General features: G+C 43.3%; 1 protein-coding gene and 1 long non-coding RNA gene across 3 annotated transcripts in view; one reads left to right on the top strand and one right to left on the bottom strand.

The window, feature by feature from the left end:
- Positions 1 to 2206: 2206 nt before the first annotated feature.
- LOC115651697 lies at positions 2207 to 5400 on the bottom strand. Its single transcript, XR_004000413.1, has 2 exons — positions 4695 to 5400; positions 2207 to 2889 (listed from the first exon to the last, which is right to left on the bottom strand). It is a non-coding gene; the product is annotated as an uncharacterized LOC115651697 (long non-coding RNA).
- Positions 5401 to 5407: 7 nt separating this feature from the next.
- SLC7A1 (solute carrier family 7 member 1) overlaps positions 5408 to 14067 on the top strand; it is a 76685-nt gene continuing 68025 nt past the window's right edge. Inside the window, exons 1-2 of one of the 2 annotated variants that reach the window (XM_030562825.1) lie at positions 5408 to 5543; positions 7437 to 7662. The gene's annotated coding sequence lies outside the window, so the exon portion shown is untranslated. The remainder of the gene's footprint in view (positions 5544 to 7436; positions 7663 to 14067) is intronic. The other variant, XM_030562833.1, reaches the window with a different exon arrangement.

Raw genomic sequence — 14067 nt, 5'->3', positions numbered from 1 at the left:
ACTGAGCTGGGAACTGTTTTTGGACCAAAGGTTCCCGCCATATGTTAAAGCTATATAAGGTGGTGTGTGAAATCATCTAGGGGCCTCACTCCCTACACTGGGACACTCCTGGAAACACCTAAGGAACAAAGACTGAACTGGGGGAAGTGCTGGTCTCAGGCTAAAAGGATTTCTAGTCTGTGTATGGAAGCCTGGTGGATTGCTTGTATCATCAGCCAGGGTGAGAAATTGTTAATTCATATCCAATCTATCTAGTATCTTAGGCTGTTTGCAGTTTTGTTTATTTCCTAGGTAATATGCTTTGATCTGTTTGCTATCACTTACAATCACTTAAAATCTATCTTTCTGTAGTTATTAAACTTGTTTTTTGCTTTATCTAAACCAGTGTGCCTTTTCGTGAAATGCCTGGAGAAAAATCTCAGTTTGGTTAACATAGGCTTGTAGTTATGAAAACGGCTAACAGCAGTTTGTATTGACAGGGAGTGTTATATGCAAGACATGGGAGGTAACTGTCCCTCCCTTCTTGGCACTGGTGCACCCTCACGTGGTTTGGGTGCCATACTTTAGAAAAGATGTAGACAAATTGGAAAGAGTCCAGAGGAGAACAACAAAAATGATAAAAGGTTTAGAAAACCTGACCCCTGAGGAAAGGTTAAAAAAACTGGGCATGTTTAGTCTTGAGAAAAGAAGGCTAACGGGGGGGACCTGTTAAGTCTTCAAATATATTAAGGGCAGTTATAAAGAGGATGGGTGTTCTGTTGTTCTACACGTTCACTAACAGAAGGACAAGTGAAGGAGATTTATGTTAGATATTAAAAAAAACTTTATAACTATAAGGGTAATTAAGCTCTGGAATACTCTTCCATGGAAGGTTCTGGAATCCCCATTATGAGAAGTTTTTGAGAACTGGTTAGACAAACACATGTAGGGATGGGTTAGGTTTACTGGGTCCTGCTTCAGCACAGGGTATTGGACTTGATGACCTCTCGAGATCCTTCTCAGCCCTACATTTCTAGGATTCTATTTCCAAGAAACAAGGAGAAAGACAAATGAAATCCAAGACTTATTTGATGTACTGGGTACAAACACTCAAATATTAGGGTGGTATACAGGCTTAGATAGATGGACTTATCTTACCTGTAACTAAAACAAATCAGTGATTCTGCTTTTAATTAAAAAGGTAGAGATGAATTAAAGTGCTGCTAGGGTGCAATTCACCTTTCTCACAAAGCCTGAGTAAAGGGATGAAGAGTGGGGTGAAGGGAATGGAATTCAGACCTTCAACTCATGGACAGCCTGTGGGGATGCAATGTAGCCTCGCCACAGCTACAACTCCAGCCAATGAGTTGGAAGAGGGGTGCAGCCTCTGGTCTCTTTTCAGGTCGTGGTTCCTTACCAATGGATCTGATAAGTACATACAGCAGTGGATGTTGACATAGCCTTTAATGGGCATGCAATGTATAGTTCCTTGCTCTAGCCAAGATCTGTTGGCTTGTGTGCATGTTTGTGTGTGTTGTTCACAGAGGCTAGGGTACTATAGCTGCTGTTGCTACTAGACTCTCCCAAATTTAGTATGCCGGGAGTGCAAGGACTAAGGTGGGGCCTGGGCTCTGTGCAGTTTGAGTGCTTTTTCACATCCCAACACTTGTGCCATCTATTCTCTCTAGTACTTATGCACAGGGCTCAGCTCAATCTAATCTCTGCAGAAAATGACTAATGTACATATTTAATAAAAATTCCAAAGCCGCTTTATAATATTGCTCCTCATTTGAGTGTTAGCAGATTTCAGGGCCTTCAGTCTCCCAGTGGAACAGAAATCATTGTTATGGAGTCTGGGTATATTCTTGGTGCATTTTGTTTTATTTGCACACTTACAGCAGTCCTAGATCAAAGGTCATCACAAGCGGCATGCAGGCAAACCCTCTTTCAGAAATCTCAGCTCCAGCAGCAATGACTGGTTATCAGAAAGCAACTGTGTACCAAAAATTGCTCTCTTTAGTGAGAGAGATTAAGGCTCAGATCATATTCTCCTGGTGTTTGCCACAGCTTGCCCAAGAGCCTTCCATGCAAAAACTAACACTACAGCATTTTTTCAAAGACTGAACAGTGCTAACCTGTTCAGAAAAGAACCTGTAAAACTATGTGTATCATTGCCATCTGGTGACTCCTACCAGAACAATAATAATGCACATTAGAACTCACAATCTTCAGTCCTTTGCTGTTTATTTTAAATGTCAACCTGGGAACCCTTCAACAAATGGAATTCTCCCTATAGTCTGTAAGGGTACTACACGCAGCATGGCTGCAGGACAAGAACAGTCACTGTTAACCACATCTGCAAGTCACCATCCTGTCCTCTGGCTGAAGTTTACATATCAGAGTTAGCAATAATGGAGACTGGAAAAGAAAAATAGGGAGAAAAGGGAGGAGATCTTTCCAATCACAGTACAGTGAATAATCTCTATTATTTTAAGGATAAAAGTTTCACAGCAGCATTACCAATTTTCTTTGGGCTCAATTCGGCCATCTTTAATCATGGTGAGTTGCACCTTACTTTGCACATAGTCCTGTTACTTTCAACAGGTCTGCTTTGTATAGTTAGATATCACTCAACCTGAATCAGGGTGGCAGAATCTGGGCCTTTAAGGTTAAAGAAAATGAAAATAAAAAAAGAGAAAACATCTTTCTTTGTTCTCCACTGTGCTCATGCATTAAAATGACTAGAACCCAATATTGCTCCTTTCCAGAGCAGCAATTCACCAACTTCTGAAAAAAGTGTCATGCAATGAATGACTTCAAGAAGGAAAGAGTTTCTTCATAATGCAGTGCGAAGGGAAAATCCTGAATCATGTTTCGTTGTCCTTCTTTGTATTTGGAGTTCCTGGATATCTAAAGAAATGAGAAGGTCACTATTACTGAAGTTTCTGCAACAAAAGAGAATTTCTCAGACCATTTCTTAGAAAGTCCATATTAAGGGCTATTTTCTCAAGCCATTGCCTACTTTACTGATGTGACCAGTCCCACTGAGTAGTGCATGAGGAAAGTGAATTTGTCCTCTGTAACAATGATCTATATGGAGCAAAATGGACTATAGCTTTACAAACATTGAAACTGCTTCATAAAAGTAGCCTAATGTAAATGACAATAAATCTACAGTGTACTTTGCTCACCCAAGGTAAACATCTTAACATTGTGGGACTACAATTTAGGAAGCACTTTAAAAGGGGAGGTGCAAGTAGATTTCAGAACACAGCACTTAACAGAGGGTCACTTGAGTACTTCTTCAAGCGGGGCTTTTGGGTAGTGCTCCCTAGGGAGCTACTCCACCCAAGATAAACAGACATGAGAAGGTTAAGGATTTTGAGAGGAAGGATTGCTTTAAATTTGTATGATATCAGAAAGGAACATTTTGCAATATGGTGCCAGAATCCCATCAGAAGCTCTGTTATCTTGTTTTACAGAGCAGAACTCTTATGGAATTATTAGTTTTTCCTGGTATTTATTCTATATGCATTTAATGGGGCATTCCAGATTACATCAGCACCAGCAACCCAAAGCACAGAGAAGTTATTAAAGCCTTCCACAGAAACAAATTAGAGCACCAGAGTAAGACATACCACTGAGTAAAGGCTTATTCAACCACACATCAGCGCAGCCCAATCTGTAATCAATTATCATAAAAAAGACAGGGTCAAATTCATAGATTCAAAGAGTTTAAGGCCAGAAGGGACCATTAGATCATCTAGTCAGACCTCCCATATTTCATAGGCCATTACATTTCACCAGTTAGTCCTGTACTGAGTCCAATAACTTGTGTGTTCACTAAAGCATAACTTCCAGAAAGGCTTCAGTCTTGATCGGAAAGCGTCAAGAGATGGAGAATCAATCACTTCCCTTGGTAGTTGGTCCCAAAGGTTCAAAGTATTGTACCTAATTTCTAATTTGAATATCCAGCTTCCAGCCATTGGTTCTTGTTATGCCTTTGCTAGACTGAAGAGCCATTAATATCTGGTATTTTCTCCCTGTGAAGGTAGTTACACACTAATCAAGTCAACTGTCAGTCTTCTTTTCGGTAAACTAACCAGCTTGAGCTCTTTAAGTCTCTCACTGTAAGGCACATTTTCTAGCCCTCAAATCATTTCTGTGACATTTTCCTGCACCTTCTCCAACTTTACAACATCCATTTAAACCTATGGACCCCAGAACGGAACAAAGTATTCCAGTATCCATCTCACCAATGCCCTTCAAAGACAAAATCACCTCAACTCCTACTCTCTACTCCCGTTTATACAGCCAAGGATTGCATTAGCCCCTTATGCCACAACACTGCACTGTGTCCAGTCAGTTGTTCCCACTTGCCCATCCATGTACCATCTCACTGCAGTTAATAGGATTGCAGACACACAACTGAGAGCAGAATGTGGCCCAGTGAGAACAGAAGCTGAGTTGAGAACAGAAGCTGGCAGCATGCAGAAGGGAAGGCATGAGTGGGAGAAAATGCATGTGTGTGAGAGAGAGAGATAAGGTGGGTGAGGGAAGATATGGTGAGAGACAGACAGGCTTTGGAGGCTTGTGTGCGTGTCCTCAGTTCAGCAGGTGCTAACAGCTGCAGGGAGGTTTGGTGGTAGAGAGCTTTGGGGGCAGATGAGTTTTCTTGGGGAGGCACCATGGAAAGGGTTTTTTTACATTTTTACCTTTAAAATGCAGGCAGCGGCCCTTCTAAACGGGCAGCCACGCTCTACATGTTTCTCCAGTTCTCCCCCTCGCCATTCCGAAGAAGCCTCTCGGGGGCTCCATTAAGCAGCAGCAGACGGAGAAGTTTTGCAGTTACCTGTCCTAGCCTGTCCTGTCCCCCCTCCCCCGGCTGGCAGCCCGCCCTGCCGCCCTCCCTACACGTGTGGGCAGCGCTGATAGCCCACCCAGCCGGGCGATGCGCGCACGGGCAGGCGGGGGGCGGGCCGGATCCCTTTGTGTGCGTGGGCTGAGCCTGCTACAGACAGCGCTGTCCTCGCCCTGCCCCTACCTAGCCCCAGCGCTAAGCAGCCCGATCCAGGCTTTGTTCCCAGCGCTGCCAGAGACCCTGGCCTTAGTTAGCCCCACTCCGAGGCGCGCCCCCATCACAGCCTCCGGCTACTTTGCGCTCAGTCTGTTCCCCAGCTGCGAGGCGCGGAGGCGCTCGCGGGAGGTGAGCTGAGCTCCCACAATGCTGTCTGCGAAAAGGGAGGAGGAAGGGGGCTCCCCCGTCGGCTCCTTGCAAGCCCGCCCCTCATTCAGGGAGGGAGGAGGAGCCGCCGAGCCTACCACCCGGCGGGGCTGCCGCTGACAGGACAGGAGACGAAGTGCGCAGAGAGCCGGAAACTACGCCCGCTTGCCCTGCACATACCAACTCCCCTCCCGCAGCCGCACCTGCAGCGCGTCCTCCGGTCGTCGCCGGCTGGGGACGGCGCCTCTCTCCCTCGGGCCCCCGCACCGGTCTCGGCGCCCTTGGCCCAAGCCTGGCCCATCTGCTGCTGCAGCCGCCCTTCCAGCCGGGCACGGGCAGGGTGAGTGTGATGCGCTGCCCTGGCTCTGCCCCGCGGCAGGACGGCGGGCGGGCTGCTACTCACCTCGCCGCGCGCCCCGCGGCCAGTGCTAATGCGGAGCAGCAATGGCTGCGCCGGCTCCACGCGGCTCTCTCCCAGCTGCTGTGCCCGCGTGTGCGGAGTTGCCGGCTTGCCCGCAGTGCAGCAGGCGTGTGGTGCCCTCCTGCTGCGGGGGCTGCTTTAATTCCCTCTCACAGGGCTGGGGATCCGTTTTACACGGCAGCGTGGCGCATGATGCAATATTTATACTATGGCGAGAGGAAGTAGCGCCAGCTTCATTGACTCGGTCAGTGCGCGCTGGGGTGGGGGGGTGCCCCTGCTTGTAGACGGACTTAACACCTCCCTTCTCCCCAAAACACTCTTACAACGAGCTTCTGGGGAGCAAGATCCCTGCTCACCCCCCCACATCCAGAGACAGCCGGGCAGATCTACCCTAAACGGCTGCGTCCCTCCCTGGGAACCTTGCCTTACATGGTGCTTCTGGTTGTAATGAGTCACCATTTATCGCCCTCTCCTCATTCTTGCCGAGCTAGTGCCACGCTGCTAACCTCTCCCACCTCGCAGCGATGCTTGTAACTGGCTGTCCTGGCTTGCGCGGGGGTCTGAATGAAAGTATTCTAGATCTGGCGAGCTAGCTGCTTACGGGAGGGAGACAGCCCTGCCCGGCTTGTCTTTAGCAGAGGTAATGGCGATCCCACATTTATAGGCAACTAATCTCTTGATTAGAATAGAGAAAAAAGTCCAATGAATCCCTCAAACCCACGTGCGAAGTCTAATAATGACTATAGTGACAGCTGTGGCCGATGCTTTTTTTTCCTTTTTGGGTAAGAGGTGAGGGGAAGCTGGAGTTGTGAATTTGATCAGGTTCCCATGTGACTTTTTTCAATCAGTCACATTTTGTCATTTTTAGCCCCCCCCCCGCCCCCGTGCTATCTGAGTAGTAGAGTAAGTGAGTTACTGGAAAGGAGGGCCTGTGAGTACTTTCTAGTTGAATGCATGGAGAACCTTTTGCTGCTTTTTCTTTGGATAGCTAGTTCTCTTTAGTTGCCTAACATCATTCAAGCATGATTGCAATGCCATGTTTCTTTTCTCTCTCTATCGATTGCAAGGAAAGTTTGGAATTAAGCTATTTGTTAATATTTAAAGGAACACCATCAACTTAAAAATCACACTGTCTGACATTTTTTATCTGCTGTTGTCACAAGTAGCACCTGAGATTACTATAACTGAACAAAGATTAGTGAAAACAATCTTTTAGTGTACTTAGCCAGATGCTGACACCATTCACATACAAAAAGAAGTGGATAACCTTTTGTTTGTTGGTTTGAGACCTGGGTAACTATTTTGCATACATATTCTAGTCAGCTGTGTAGTTGATCAGTAATTTGAGAAAAACATTGTTTTGGCAACTCTGGAATCTTAATCTTGTTCCTGCTGCTTTGTGCTGCTTCAGTGGGATAAAACAGACCTAAATCTGACTTTTCTAGTCTCTTGAGGATTTCCTTGCTTTGGGGAATCATCAGGTGGCATATAGCCATGGTAGTGGCACCTAAGGCTTTGTCTAGACTGAAAAATTAATGACAACACATTTGTCGTTCGGGGTGTGAAAAAAACCCACACTCCCCTGAACAGCAAAAGTTTTGCCGACAAAAAGCACTGGTGTGAACAACGCTTTGCAACAAAGCTACTGCTGCTGATTGGGGGTAGAAGATTTTTGTCTGCAGGAGAGCTCTTTCCTGCTGACAAACAGCAGCTACAGTGCATGGCTGTAGTGGCGTGGCTGTAGTGGCACAGCTGTGTCACTAAAAGGTGTGTAGTGTAGACAAAGCCTAAGTCTGTACCTTCCTTCTCCAGCATAGGGGACATGACTGGGATAAAGTCATGGGGTATGTCTGTACTACCTGCCGGATCTGAGGGCAGCGATCAATCCAGTGGGGGTCAATTTATTGCATCTGGTCTAGACACGATAAATCGACCCCCGAGCACTCTCCTGTTGACTCTTATACTCCACTGGCGCGAGAGGTTCTGGCAGAGTCGATGGGGAAGCGTCCAGTCAACTCACCTCAGTGAAGACACCGCGGTGAGTAAATCTAAGTATGTTGACTTCAGCTATGTTATTGACATAGTTGAAGTTGTGTAACTTAGATCGATTTCCCCCCCCCCGCCCCAAGTGTAGACCAGGCCGTGGAGTATATCTACACCCTGATGATTCCCACATACCAGAGTGGTCCTGTAGGAGGATCTGGGAGCTAGCCATCTTTGATTCCTGTCCTGGTTCCTCTTCCCCCCTTTCTTTTGCTCTGAGTACAGCTTGGATGGATTATAGCTTCTGGTCCTCCGTGTCCCAAGAAAAAGATATCAAAAGATCAATTGAAAACCTAGGCGTATTCATCATCTATCTGAAATATATGACAAATAGGGACTCAGATATCAGAGTAGTGAGTGCAGGACAAATACACAGATAGCTATGAATAGAACTTGATGTTAATAAAATGAAGTGTGTTTGGCAATTAAATAGAAATTCCTTCAAAGAGACCTATGTCTATAAAATAGACCTATGTGTAGTATTGTATATAACTTCCATTTATTTCACTCTTTGTTATATAACATGAGACATTATGAGTAATATTGCCCCTATCTTGTTAATGTTTAACATAGTAGATTGTGGCCCAAGAGCTGGGGTAAATGGGGAAATGCAGGTATAATGCTCATTTTCAAATCTCGTAAATATGGGGTATAGGACAGGAAGTGACATTTTTGAGTCTGGGGAAGTTTTATTCCAAATGGCACCTCCACAATGTAACATTAACATTCTTACTACGGCTGCCAAGCAATTAAAAAATAATCACACTGTTAAACAATAATAGAATAACATTTATTTAAATAGCGTTGGATATTTTCTACGTTTTCAAATATATTGATTTGATATTGATATATAGAAATCTCACACAGAATACAAAGTGTACAGAATATAAATATTTGCTCTGTAAAAAAACAAAAGAAATAGTATATTTCAATTCACCTAATATAAGTGCTTTAGTGCAATCTCTTCATAATGAAAGTTGAACTTACAAATGTAGAATTATGTACAAAAAATAACTACATTCAAAAATAAAACAATGAAAAATTTTAGAACCTACAAGTTGTACTTCAGCCAATCGCTCAGACAAACAAGTTTGGTTACAATTTGCAGGAGATAATGCTGCCCAGGACTTGTTTACAATGTCACTGGAAAGTGAGAACAGGTGTTCACATGGCACTGTTATAGCCGGCATCACAAGATATTTACGTGCCAGATGCGCTAAAGATTTGTATGTCCCTTCATGCATCAACCACCATTCCAGAAGACATACGTCCAGTGCTGATGATGGGTTCTGCTCAATAATGATCCAAAGCAGAGCAGACTGATGTGTGCTCATTTTCATCATCTGAGTCAGATGCCACCTGCAGAAGGTTGATTTTCCTTTTTGGTGGTTCAGGTTTTGTAGTTTCCACATCGGAGTGTTGCTCTTTTAAGACATCTAAAAGCATTCTCTACCCCTCGTCCCTCTCAGATTTTGGAAGTCACTTCAGATTCTTAAACCTTAGGTCAAGGGCTGTATTTATCTGTCATGGAGTAACCGGGTCAATGCTCTGGAACTACTCTGTATGAAGCCAGTCAGGACTCTGGGGGAGCATGCCTCCTCTCTCCGAGCGTACTGTCTCCAGTGCAAGAAACTTACACAGCTTCGACCTTCTTGGGTCTGACCTTGGAGCATTCAGCATCCCCTTCCACACCATGTGCGTTCTGCAGCAAGTCCACTCGGGCTGGGTTCCTGGGGAAGCCAGAGGGGTCCTACACCCCAACTCTGCAGTCAGACGTGACTCTCAACCAGCGTAAAATGGAAGGTTTATTAGTCAGCAGGAACACAGTTTAGAACAGAGCTTGTTAGTACAGAAATCAGTGACTTTCAGCCAAGTCCATCTTGGGAGTCCTGGGCCCGATGCCCTGGACTCCTCCTCTTCCAGTCCCCCCCACAGACCGCCCGCCCCCTGTTGCTCCTCCTCCTCCTCTTTGTCTTGCTTCCTGGGCAAAAGGTGTCACCTGGTCGCATCCCCCTCCTGGGTCTCAGATTACATAGGTGCAAACAGTTGGGCAGCCTCACCTGGCCTGAGGGCCTCAGCAAAAATCACACACCCAGTTCCCACCACTGAAGTATTGGTGCAGTACACTGGGAAACTAAGGTACACACAGTATTAATATAGGACAGTAAGACTCGCATGCAACATAACAAGATGAATAAAACCCTACTTTGTCACACTGTAGAAATCTCACACTGGTACCTTCTTTGCGTTCTGTCAAATCTGCTGTGAAAATGTTCTTAAAACGAGCATGTGCTGGGTCATCGTTTGAGACTACTATAACATGAAATATATGGCAGAATGCAGGTAAAACAGAACAGGAGACATACAATTCTCCCATGGAGTTCAGTCACAAATCTAATTAAATGCATTATTTTTGTAAGGAGCATTATTAGCATGGAAGCATGTCCTCTGCAACGGTGGCCGAAACATGAAGGGGCATATGAATGTTTAGCATATCTGGCACGTAAATATCTTGCAATGCTCACTACAAAAGTGCCATGTGAATGCCTGTTCTCACTTTCAGTTGATATTATAAATATGAAGCAGTCAGCAGTATCTCCCATAAATGTAAACAAACTTGTTTATCTTAACAATTGTCAGAACAAAAAGTAGGACTGAGTGGACTTACAGGCTCTAAAGCAGGGGTAGGCAACCTATGGCATGGGTGCCGAAGGCGGCACGCAAGCTGATTTTCAGTGGCACTCACACTGCCCGGGTCCTGGCCACCAGTCCGGGGGGCTCTGCATTTTAATTTATTTTTAAATGAAGCTTCTTAAACATTTTAAAAGCCTTATTTACTTTACACACAACAATAGTTTAGTTATATATTATAGACTTATAGAAAGAGACCTTCTAAAAATGTTAAAATGTATTGTTAGCATGTGAAACCTTAAATTAGAGTAAATAAATGAAGATTCGGCACACCACTTCTGAAAGGTTGCTGACCCTTGCTCTAAAGTTTTACATTGTTTTGTTTTTGAGTGCAGTTTTGTAACAAAAAATCTACATTTGTAAGTTACACTTTCACAATAAAGAGATTGCACTACCGTACTTGTATGAGGTGAATTGAAAAATACTATTTCTTTTGTTCATAATTTTTACAGTGCAAATATTTGTAATAAAATAATAATGTAAAGTGAGCACTGTACACTTTGTATTCTGTGTTTTAATAGAAATTAATATATTTGAAAATGTAGAAAAACATCCAAAATATTTAATAAATTTCAGTTCATATTCTGTTGTTTAACAGTGCGATTAATCATGATTAATTTTTTTAATCACAGTTAGTTTTTTTGAGTTTTATTGAGTGAGTTAATTGAGATTAATTCACACCCCTAATTCTTACCTAGGATTCCTTAGTTTCCTTGCCTCCACTCTAGTACAGTGAGACGTCCCCAGAGTTTCAGAAATGTCACTTCTTGTCCTATTCACAGCTTTCCGAGACCTGACAATGAATTTTGCACCTGTGATTTCCTCTTTAATGCCAGCTTTGGGCAGACAAGATCTACTACATTCCTCCCTCAGCAACCAGATAGGTTCAATATTAAGGATGAGTTGAGTTTTTCACTTAAATATATTTATTTTTAAAATATATGTGATTAAACCTACAGAGCAAATCAGACTTCTAATGAAATTTGATGTTAATCTTTACAAATTCAGTTCTAAGGTTCTTGGATTTTGAGAGTTGTGCCTGTTTACCCCAGAGATGAATTTGATCTGTTCTATCTAGAACAAACCTAACATAATGAATGACACTACTGTAATGTTAAGCCTTAAACCTACCAGATGAGTATGAAATTCAGTCATAGCTGAAGCTGTTGGTAGAATGCTCGGGTCTATCATGCATATTGCTACCACTGTGAATAGTTCCATTCACTACACTTAGTTGTCAGTATTGCATCTAGCAGTAAGTGTTCAGTGAGATTAATTCTAGAGCTGGTTGGAAAAATTCCAGTGAATTTGCTAATTCAATGAAATTTAAACGTTTTGTGGAATGGTTTGATTTCAGTGAATCAGAACCCTGCCTCCCAGACAGGTTTCAATCAAAAACCTGACCAATTTCTAGTCATCTTATCCACAAAGCTCCTCAGCAGCCCATTGAGCTAAGAGCCTTGGAACTTGGGAGCCAGGACTTCCTGCTCCTAGCTCCTTCAGCCCATCTTTTGTACTACCTTGTACCCAGAGCTTTCTTGGGTCTCTGGTAGCCTAGCAGGCTGGCTGCACTGGAGCTAAGGAAGCCATGTCCACCTCAAATCGACATCAACATGATTCTTTTCAGTTTCATGGCTACTGTTCCCTGGTGGGCAGCTATGAAACAGACAAGATTCATAGTTTCAGTCAGCAACAGCCCTGTCTTCCAGTATTGCAACTGTCTGCAGTTAGCCCGGTAAGCGATCAGGGATCCCCAGGAGCAAATTTAGTTTTGGAATGACTGTGTTTCAGTGTTTTTGAAATGAAATATTACAGAATTTTCAGTTCTGAGAAAAAATTCCAGTTTTTGTTTTTCATCCTGAGTCAGGATGCAAAATGTTTCTGGAAACTTGAAAATTTTCATGGAACTAAAATTTGGTTTGCTGACCAGCTCTGATTAACACTAGTGTCTTCAGGAATTGGTCATGGACTATTGATCCAGATTAAAATTTTTCATTGACTTCTGCATTGTGAAGGATTACTCGGTGAATTATTACCACTTATTTAACATGTTCTTGAATAGCTGCCCTGCTGGTGCCTCGACTGCTTCATGGTAACCCATTCTGATTCTACTGCTCTTACTGTTAAAAACTTAAAAAAACCCCAACTGTATCTACCCCCCCCCCTTTTTTTTTTTGTGCCTTGGCCGCTTGTGCTTGCCTTTTTTGTAGTTGGGAAATAAGTCTTTCATCATTTCTCCTGTTCTCATGATTGCAAACTGTGTTCTTCTTTTCCTTTTTCTAGGATCTAGGGCAGGGGTCAGCAACCTTTCAGAAGTGATGTGCCGAGTCTTCATTTATTCACTCTAATTTAAAGTTTTGCGTGCCAGTAATACATTTTAATGTTTTTAGAAGGTCTCTTTCTATAAGTCTATAATATATAACTAAACTATTGTTTTATATGAAGTAAATAAAGTTTTTAAAATGTTTAAGAAGCTTCATTTAAAATTAAATTAAAATGCAGAGCCCCCCGAAGCGGTGGCCAGGATCCAGGCTGTGTGAGTGCCACTGAAAATCAGCTTGCGTGCCACCTTTGGCACTGATGCCATAAGTTGCCTACCCCTGGTCTAGGGCCTAGAGCCTAGAAAAAAGAGAAGAGGCTATAGAGATTTAGAATTTCACTCTTGCCTAATGTCATTCTCCAGTCCTTGTGATTTATTTTGCTCTTAGTTGTCCATATACTTTCTAAACTGTAGGGACTAGACTTTCATTTGAATCCCTCTTGTTGTTAGCCACTTTCAGGGCTTACAATTAATTATTGCCTTCTATTCATCAATCAGTTGATATTCATTTTTACCTAGTTGATATTTATCCAATTATTTAAACAAGTTTACTATGTGGTAGTCTAGCAAGGTACAAACACCATAAAAATAGAGCACAGCCCTGTTTATACAACTACTAATTAACCAAAATTCCATGTTATCCAAATTGTGGTTATAGTCCCCAGCATAGATCACTTATTCATTCCTTGAAGGCTTTTCATCCATATGATTTTGATGTCCCCCAAACAAACAGGCATACACTGTATGCTGTGGGCCAGGTTGTGCCCAGCCCTGTAAAGACTTGTCGCAATATGTTACAAAATGTTTTAATATGGTTGTGAAGCAGTGAGTTAGCAGACATTATGCTGACCATGCCTTTGGCAGTGCAAGGGCTGTGCAAAGTTAGTCTTCACAATAGGGAAGGGAGTGGCAAGCTGAGGATGAGGCAGTGGCCCCATCCTCTTCCTCCTCATTGGCAGAAGAGCTGGCTCCATATATTGGGCATTCATGCTGCAGCCTCTTAAAGGAGATACCAGCAGCACCCTGCACTCAAGTAGGTATTGTGCCTGTATTCTGCTCGAAGTGCAGCATTTCCACACCTATCAAGGGCAATGTTTTAATTTCACAATTTCTCCCTGTATCTACTAAATCAATGAGCATCTCCAAGGAGGCCATTATATTAGTTTATTGCCCCCCCCTTTTTTTAACGATTCTGTTATTTTTTTGGCTATTGGCTATGAACATGCCTCCATTGTTATCTTTGTGTCACATATATACGAGGGCCAGGCATACACTGTAAACTTTTGCTTGCATGGGTCTGTCGATCAGTGGTATGACGAGGTATAATCCCTGACCAAAACAACTGTGCCACCAAAAGCATCTAGTGTAGATGTAAATAGAATAAAGTTT

The sequence above is a fragment of the Gopherus evgoodei genome, chromosome 1 (assembly GCF_007399415.2).
Source record: "Gopherus evgoodei ecotype Sinaloan lineage chromosome 1, rGopEvg1_v1.p, whole genome shotgun sequence".
Lineage (NCBI taxonomy): Eukaryota > Metazoa > Chordata > Testudines > Testudinidae > Gopherus > Gopherus evgoodei.
The sequence above is the reverse complement of the archived record's forward strand: the minus strand, read 5'-3'. Positions and strand labels throughout refer to the sequence as shown.